This window comes from Mytilus galloprovincialis, chromosome 10 (assembly GCF_965363235.1).
Source record: "Mytilus galloprovincialis chromosome 10, xbMytGall1.hap1.1, whole genome shotgun sequence".
Classification (NCBI taxonomy): domain Eukaryota; kingdom Metazoa; phylum Mollusca; class Bivalvia; order Mytilida; family Mytilidae; genus Mytilus; species Mytilus galloprovincialis.
Genome location: NC_134847.1, coordinates 21,726,052 through 21,735,188, shown reverse-complemented (window position 1 = coordinate 21,735,188; position 9,137 = coordinate 21,726,052).

The following is a 9,137-nucleotide window of genomic DNA, read 5'->3' as shown; positions in this document are numbered from 1 at the left end:
ATGTTGTTGAAGAGGTAGCCAAGGAATCAACAAATGAAGCACTGGAGAATGAATTGGCAGCTATAGAACAGTATGTACCTAAAAATAATAAAAATTAAAACATTAAACTAAACTCAAATTCATTAATGGGATACTTTTAATTTGAATTATAATGATAAAAAAGAAGATGTGGTACGATTGCAAATGAGACAACTCTCCACAAGAGAACAAACAGACACAGAAATTAACAACTATAGGTCACTGTACAGCCTTCGACAATGAACAAAGCCAGCTATAAAAGGCCCCGAAATGACAATGTAAAACAATTCAAACGAGAAAACTAACAGCCTTATTTTACATTAAAACAAATCAACGAAAAACAAATATGTAACACATAAACAAACCACAACCACTGAATTACAGGCTCCTGACTTGGGACAGGCACATACATACATACATACATAATGTAGCGGGGTTGATCATGTTAGCGGGATCCCAATCCTCCCCCTAACCTTGGGCAGTGGTATAACAGTACAATATAATAATAAGCATTGATTGAAGTTATTTAGATTTCTAACATTTGACTAAATAATTTGATCCAATAATGCTTATGGTTAATATGGGTTGGGACACAATGACAAACATTATATTTCTGACTACAATTGTCGATTTCATTTGATTTATACAATCTTTGACATCTCCAGTTACATTTTATATTATGTTTAGTTTATTTACTAGTACTTTTATAAATTACAGAAAGAAGGGTAAACATTTGGTTACTGTAGATGCAGGATGGCAGAAAAGAGGAAGTGGTAGAGCATATGACAGCAAATCAGGTAGTGAACTAGACACCATCAGTTATAAGAATGAAAATAGACATTGACATAACATCATATTACAAATAAAACCAAGAAACAAGAAAAACGTGATGGTCTTTAGAGCATTTTCACCATTTCATGTTAGATATTTATATCTTTCAAGTCAGGTTGCGTCAATAGACTGTTATGAGGTCAAATATCAAGTAAACAAACATTAACTACATGTACAAACATGCCATTTGGAAATGATGAACAGTTGTCTTATTGCTGATCATACCTCATCTCCTTATTTTTGTCAAGCCTGCGACTTTTGTTGCAGAAAGATCAACATAGGGATAGTGATCGGGCATTTGTGGTGGCGTAAACTTTCTTCTTAAAAGCTTTATATTTTGAAGATGGAAGACCTGGATGCTTCATACTCTGTATTAAGATGCCTTATGTTAAGAAGTTTCCTTCTGTCACATGTCTATTGTCCTTGACCTAATTTTCATGGTTCAGTGAATAACATATTCTTAATAGGCTATGTATACAGAAATTGGAAAAACCATGAAATCAAATATCCACGAATTTGCAAGTTTTCAGAAAACCACAAAATTGATACCCAAGAAAATAAATGAATCCACAGTTTATTTATAAGAGCCCCTACTTGAAAAGGGGGCAGTATATAGTGTTTGTGGTGTCCTTTTGTCCACCCATTTGTCTGTAGACATAGTAGATTTGCATATTTTCCCACCTTTTTGATTACACTAACTTTTTAAGAGTTACAGGACTTTGACTGTGGCTCATCAAATTCAAATTAACATCCAAGATATATATCTTTGTATGTAGAAGCATAAATTGTAAAGATTAAAATTATACTGAAAACTTCACATAATGTTAAATAAACACCTCTGTCTTGTTTTTGTAGGTCAGCATTCAAAAGAATAATTGCTCTTGTAGTGTAGATCTGTTTACTAAGCACTTATTATTTTGTTTTTTGTAAGAAAAAAAAGTTAATATAAATATGAAGTCTTATTTGTTATTCTTTATTTTTCAGGTTAATAAGAAGTTGGGGCTTTCACCAGGTTACCATACTCAGCGCTTTACCAGATTAAGAGATTATCAGCGATCAAAGCAGAGGGCATTGGCAACTACAAGAGCATTTAAAAGAAAACGAATGGAAAAGAAAGCTAAGATGTAATTAATGTATATTTTATTTCAAAATATAATCCTATTATTTAGCTGGGTATAACCCAAGAAAAATAGCAATGTTCAACGAAAACCCATATTTTTTTTTCACCTTAGAAAACCACATCTATTGAATAACCTTATTTTTCAAAGGGGGATTACCCTAGAAAAGTACAACTTTTAGCAATTAACCTCCAAAAGCTTCTTGTAACTCATAGATTAATACTGAAACCGCATATATATTTGCTGTTTCAATTAAATCAGTAAAAAGCTTTTATTAAAATTAGATTTGATATTTTTATAACTTTAATGGTAGTTTTCAAGACAAAAAATATTGAAAATTTAAAGCATAAAGACCCAAATGGTAAAAAAAAAGATTGGGTAACTATTTTTCTTGATAATTGAAGTAAATCTTATTTTATTTAGGCATCAAAAGCTTGCATCTGCAGAAGTCAGAGAGGGTGTCTCTTATCAAACAGGATGTTCTTTTGATGCAGCAATATCGGATGATATTCAATCTATTCCTGCACCTGAGTTATTACTCCAGAATATCTTCTTTTGGAACCAAAGACCTTGAATGACAGTTGCATGACATACTTTGATGTTGAAACAACAGGACTTGGTAAGGATTACTTATTATGACAAAAGTATTGACTGAAGTACTTTTTGGAGAAGCACAGATTTGCTTCATTCTAAAAATGTGTGCAAGGTAAACGCTTTTACAACCCTATAAAATTACCAAAAAAAGCATTCATTAATAATATTACACTATTTTGTAAGGATCATGAAAAGAAGATTTCTTTCCAGTTTTTTCTTTTATTCACCTGTGCACTTTATGTGAAAGCCAGTGTCATCAGAAAGTTACATGTCATTTTGAAGTAAAGGTTACTTTTAGAATGATGCGAGATTTTTGTTAACCAATCAAAATAATGTGTTATAATGAAACATACATGTAATGTTATTATATAGATATATATTAAAGTAGATGTGGTATGAATGCCAATGAGACAACTCTCCATCCAAGTCTTCAACATGGAGCCTTGGCTCATCATACTGGACAGCAAGCTATAAAGGACCCAAAAATGACTAGTGTAAAACCAATATCATATATATTTGAGATCTACAAAAACATTGTTTTTGGTTTTTTTTTTTGCATCAGCTAAATTTGATTACCATGTTTGAATTTTAGTAAATTAAAAGTATTCTACTGATACAGTTAATGTCATCCCAACTTTTCAAAACAGAAGTTATTGTAAAAAATGTGGAAGGAGCATGAAAGAACAGAGGTGGGTAACTGATCAACATAGATCACTGTGACATACATTTTATACTTCATCACATTTTTGCTTTATTCAATGTTCAAGTTCATATATCAGCATCTAGACTATATGTGGTAGGATCAAGCAACCTTGCATAAAGATGCATCAGGGATAGAAGGTCAGCTTCCAAACTAAATTGGGTTGCTGTTACTGACATTTGATGCTTCTGAACTTATGACAATATTTTGAACAAGGTGGTAACTAATACTAATTTGTCTAACAGGTAACTTTGAACCTCTAGATTATATTGTTTTTATTTCAGGCAGAGATTCTCACATAATACAGCTGTCTGCTGTCAACAGCCAAAAAACAAAATTCAACAGATACATAAAACCAGCTAGACCAATATTACCCCAAGCCTCTGAAGTGACTGGTCTGAAGTTTCAAAATGGGAAAATGTACAATGATGATAAAGAAGTTCAGAGTATTGAAATTTCTAATGCCTTAAACGCCTTTATTCTCTTTCTAAAAGAGATTAATAACACTGTACTTGTTGGGCATAACTCCAAAATTTTTGATGTTCCAATATTAATTACTGCACTTGAAAAAAATGGTCTACTTAATAACTTTATGTCATCAGTGAAAGGATTCATTGACACACTTCCTCTTTTCAAAGAGTGTGTTCCAAATCAACCATCATATTCACAGCCAAAAATTTACAACACTTTATTTGGTGAACTGTATAGTGCTCATGATTCAATGGAAGATGTTGTTGCTCTACGTCGTTTATTTGAAAAAATATCACCTGGTCTTGTATTGAAATCCAAATTCTCAGTGAATGAATCTGTTATGCAGTTGTATCAACACAGAAACTGTACAAAAGGTTTGCTTACAACACTGAGACCTCTAACAAATAGCAAAACTATAATGAACTGTATCATGCTACGAAAATTACAAGTAGTGGATTAGGTCTGAGCCATCTTAAACTGGCACATAAAAGAGACAGACAACAAGGAATAGAGAATCTATTTACTGAAATATGTGGACATACATCCAAAGCTCGTGTAACAAAGTCAAAAAAAATAATTCAGGCAATATCAACCTATCTGAATGACTTGGAGGAATGAATTATATTACACATGTAGATATAGTTTTATTGACAAAATAGACTAGCTTGATTTTATTTGTAGTTGATTTTTTTTACTATATATCAACATTTAGATGAAAAAAAGAAATTGTATTTGAGTAAGAGCTGTGTCGTAAAATAATGACCCCTTAAAGGCAGAAAATTATATTCTATCATATGGGTGATAAGGGTACTTGTTTATGTTCATTATTTGCTTGAGGTGGGTAATTGGATGTTTCATGAAACTTTACAAAGCTACTGTACACTGCTTATGCTGTACATAAAAGAATATGATTGCAGACCAAAAGTGTAAAGGAAAGATAACCAAATTTATGATAGATTTGTTCACTATTTATCAATATTTAGATGAAAAAAAGAAATTGTATTTGTGTAAGGGCTGTGTCCTAAAATAATGACCCCTCAAAGGCAGAAAATTATATCCTATCAATTATGGGTAATAAGGGTACTTTTTTATGTTCATTATTAGCTTGATGTAGGGTAATTGGATGTTTCATTTAAGAATTGAATGCTCTTTTTTGTAAATTTATTGGGGTGTAAAAGCGTTGACCGAAGTACATTTTGTATGAAGCGCAGAAGCGCTTCATACTTAAAATGTGCGCACGGTCAACGCTTTTACAACCCTATAAAGTTACAAAAAAAAGCATTCAATACTTATAATTACAGTTTTACCTAAAGGATCATGAAAACACGCCTTTTATCAAGTTTTTATTTTATTTACCTGTGCACTTTATTGTGGGACCTCCTGTCATCATGAATGAGAAGTTTTATTGAGTGATACAACTGCATAAGGAATAACACATGATGTGCAGTTAGCCAATCAGAATAACGTATTGTAATGAAACATACATCTAATGTTATTATTAAACTTTACAAATCTACTGTACACGACTATTATGTGCATAATCGAATATGATTGCAGACCAACAGTGTAAAGGGAAGGTAACCAATGTTGTACTCTGTCCTCTGTCTCATTCCTTATTGATATAGTAAGAGTGGGGGGGGGGCTTTTTTTTAATCTGCATCTTAGGCAAATCCCATTCAAATACCAAGGAAGGTCCTGGATCTTTCTTATCTAACATATACTTTTTTTTCTGTCTTTAGAAAATAGCAAAAAAAAAAATCATACATCAAGTAAAGCAGAATTTTTTTTTAATCTAAACATAAGGAACTGTGGATTATTCAGATTTAAAATTATTTCTTTTGAACAAAGATAGAAATAGATTATTTTATTCCCAATAACTTGGACATAAACTTTCTGAAATATTTTTAAAAGATAAAATAGTGAAAAGTGCATGAAAATTTTCCCTCCAAATTTCCCCTATATAACCAGTCAAAAAATTCCCGCCATTTTTTGGCTTGAGTTGAAATTTAAGGTTTACAAAATTTGTCTTTAGGGCAAAGTAACAACATCTTAAAGGTAAAATCATTTTATACTTTTATTATGTACTGTCTACTGCACCATTATTAGGTGGACAAGCTCATCATAATTTGAGATGGTAAAGTTATATTTTCCCTGTTATTGTAACTTTTTTTCAAAATCATGTACCCATACTTTTTTTTCTGTAATAATTTAGCGTACTGTAAAGGCTTTAAGATGATAACAAAAAAAAGAAGATTAATTATTGCAAATTATATTTTATGTCATTTATATAGGCCATGGTTATTATAAAATCAGTGAAAATTTAGTAAATTTGGAAATTCTGGAATATCTTATTTAAACAAGTTTGTGTAATCTCATATTTTTTTGTTATTTACCGAATGCTGATGCCATTGACATGTGAAAACTAACAATAAATCAATTTCCAACAAATACAATTACTCTTTTTTGTTGATTTTTACCCTTATATCCTTCTTTTAATGAATGGCTGTTATTTATTTTGAATTTATTGAACCATAAAATTAATTTTTGACTCTTCACATTGAATAATCCGCGAAGCGGATTATGTTAAATGTGAAGAGTCAAAAATTAATTTTATGGTTCAATAAATTCAAAATAAATTATTGCCATTCATTATAAATAAATTTCTATCAAAAATAAGGCTCAAAGATGTATATTAATACGAATAACAACGTACACAGGTGTTTGCGTATGAATACACAATGTTAGAGTGGGCGTGTCGCCATAAAATTGATAACATTGAAAATAAAGCTAATTCTTTTAACCAATCAGAAGACAGAAAATACACCAAATTTATTTATTTGAGAATAAACTCAAATATGGTATATTCAGAGGTCGTTGCCATGGAAACGGTGTCATGTACATGCCAATTTTATTTTATTTTTCTGACAATGGATATTATCCCTTTGAGTACACACCCTTTTTATGTTACTTTAATTATTATTTTGTCAGGTTCATATCACCTTAATGTCACTAACAGTTCAATGTAGATCAATTCTAAAACATATCATCAAAATGTCAAAGTTATTACCTGTTACCTGTTACCTGTCTGGTAGGTTCACCCTTTCTAAGGGTCACTCCCAATGGGAATTATTTAGGTTAGTATTAAATATGTACATTATTTACAGTTGTACATTTAAACTTTAAAGTAATAATACCTGTACAGTAACACCATAAACCAAGAAACTCCTACTTTCACTTGATAGACTGATATAGTTCATTTAGACAAATTTAACTCTTGTTCAACAGGGTTGTTCGTTTTGTATGTAGACCATAGCATAAAGTTCGTGTGATATTCTCAATGTCTCTGATGTTTTGATATTTGATGTTAACTATCTGCATGATCTTTGCAGATGATGCACCATTTGTCCTTCATTCACAATTCTGTGGCGTAGCTCAATATACGCTGTCACGCCATGGCGTGCACATCGTGAGTTCTAAAAAAAATGTTTTACACCGAAATAAAACAAACGAGTATGAAATTCAAATATAACATTTCCCGTAACATCGCCAAAATGAGAGCTCAAGGCTATGATGGAGCTGCCAACATGTCCGGCAAATATAACGGTGTGCAGGCCAGAATATCAAGCATAATACCAGAAGCAACATATGTACATTGCAAATCGCATTGTCTCAACTTAGCGGTTGTTCACAGCTGCAAGGACAATTCGGTTCGAAACGTCATGACAGTCGTCCAAGAAATAGGGTTTGCTTTCGACTATTCCGCAAAGCGACTACAAGCTTTCTTTGACGAGCTTTCATCAGACGCGGCTACGAAGGAAAATATGGAAAAACGAACTAAATTAAGAACTCTATGCGAAACTCGGTGGACTAGTCGCGCAGATGCTCTGTATACGTTCAAAACAGCGTTTCCGGTAGTTGTCCACTCATTAGAACGGTTACAAAACTTAGGTGACGACAAGGCAGGCCAACATCTTGCGTCGCTAATGAGATTCCAGTTTGTAATTGCATTAGTAGTATCAGAGCATGTGTTACAAAGTACAGTTCATTTGTCAATTTTCCTGCAAGGTGCTGAATGCGACCTTCTAGAGGCTGTGAAGGAATGTAAAACCGTAGTTGAAATGTTGCGTTCTGAGCGAAATGATGATAATGTTTGGAACGAGCTATACCAAACCGCTCTAGATATGGAAGAGCCTTTTGATATAGTTGAAAATGTTCCTAGACGGTGTGGAAGGCAGACATCTAGAGCTAACCATCCAGCCGATACACCCAAACAATATTGGCGAATCTCTCTCTACTATCCGTTTCTAGATCATATGATCACAGAACTTGATTCTCGACTCCTGAAGTCAGAAAACCGTTTTAATGCACAGTATCTTCTTCCGTGTGTGGTCGAACAGATAACTAATGATCAAATTGTCACAATTCATCACACCTACCTGATGGATATTGGGTTGTCTTTAGAAGATTTCAAGAGAGAAGTTGAACGCTGGAGAGCTCGCTGTCGAATTTTACCAAGAGACAAAGTGCCGACAACACTGTGTCAAACGCTTGATATCGTCAACCCCGCATTGTATCCGTCTATTGATACAATACTTTGTGTTCTCCTAACAATGCCCGTTGCTAGTGCTACAGCTGAAAGGTCGTTTAGCGTACTGAAACGTTTGAAAACGTACATCCGTTCCACAATGAGAAATGACAGATTGTCGGCTTTGGGTTTAATGCACATCCACCGTGATTTTGAGGTCAATTTAGACAAGGCCATGGATGTGTTTGTTGCAGCTAAAAAACGAAGGGCAGATTTTTGAAAACTATTGATGTTTCTCAATAAAATATGATCAAATTCAGTCTTAATTATTTGTCATTCAAATCAATTTTAGGCCCTCAGAACCCACCATTTTGCGTCTAGTAAAAAAAAATCTTGGGGGGGGCAATCCCCCCCTGGGGGCAATCCCCCCCTGGGGGCAATCCCCCCTGGTTGGCGTGCACTTCAAAGGGACCCAGCTACGCCCCAGCAATTTTTTCGAATATCTTGTTGCCTATATTGTTTTTCACATATGATTTTAGTGTTGTTAAATGTTTTTCTCTTTCGGTTTTCAGTGCATTGCATTCTAGCATAAAGTGTTCTGTATCTTCTGTAGCTGAATTACATAATAGGCACATATCCTGCTTATTTCATTTTGTCACACAAATATTCTTTCATCTCTGGTTTGGTATTTAGATATATCGAAAGTGGCGAGACAATCACATTACAGGTGGCGAATCAATATTCATACACTCAATCCCAAAATCTTGAGGCGAGGAGGATTGTTTAAGTGGAATCAAATGATTCAAGAGATAAAAAGTTAAAAGTGGCCAAAAGTTGGTGGCTGGGTAGAATCAAATGATTCAAGTGTAATAGTGGCCAA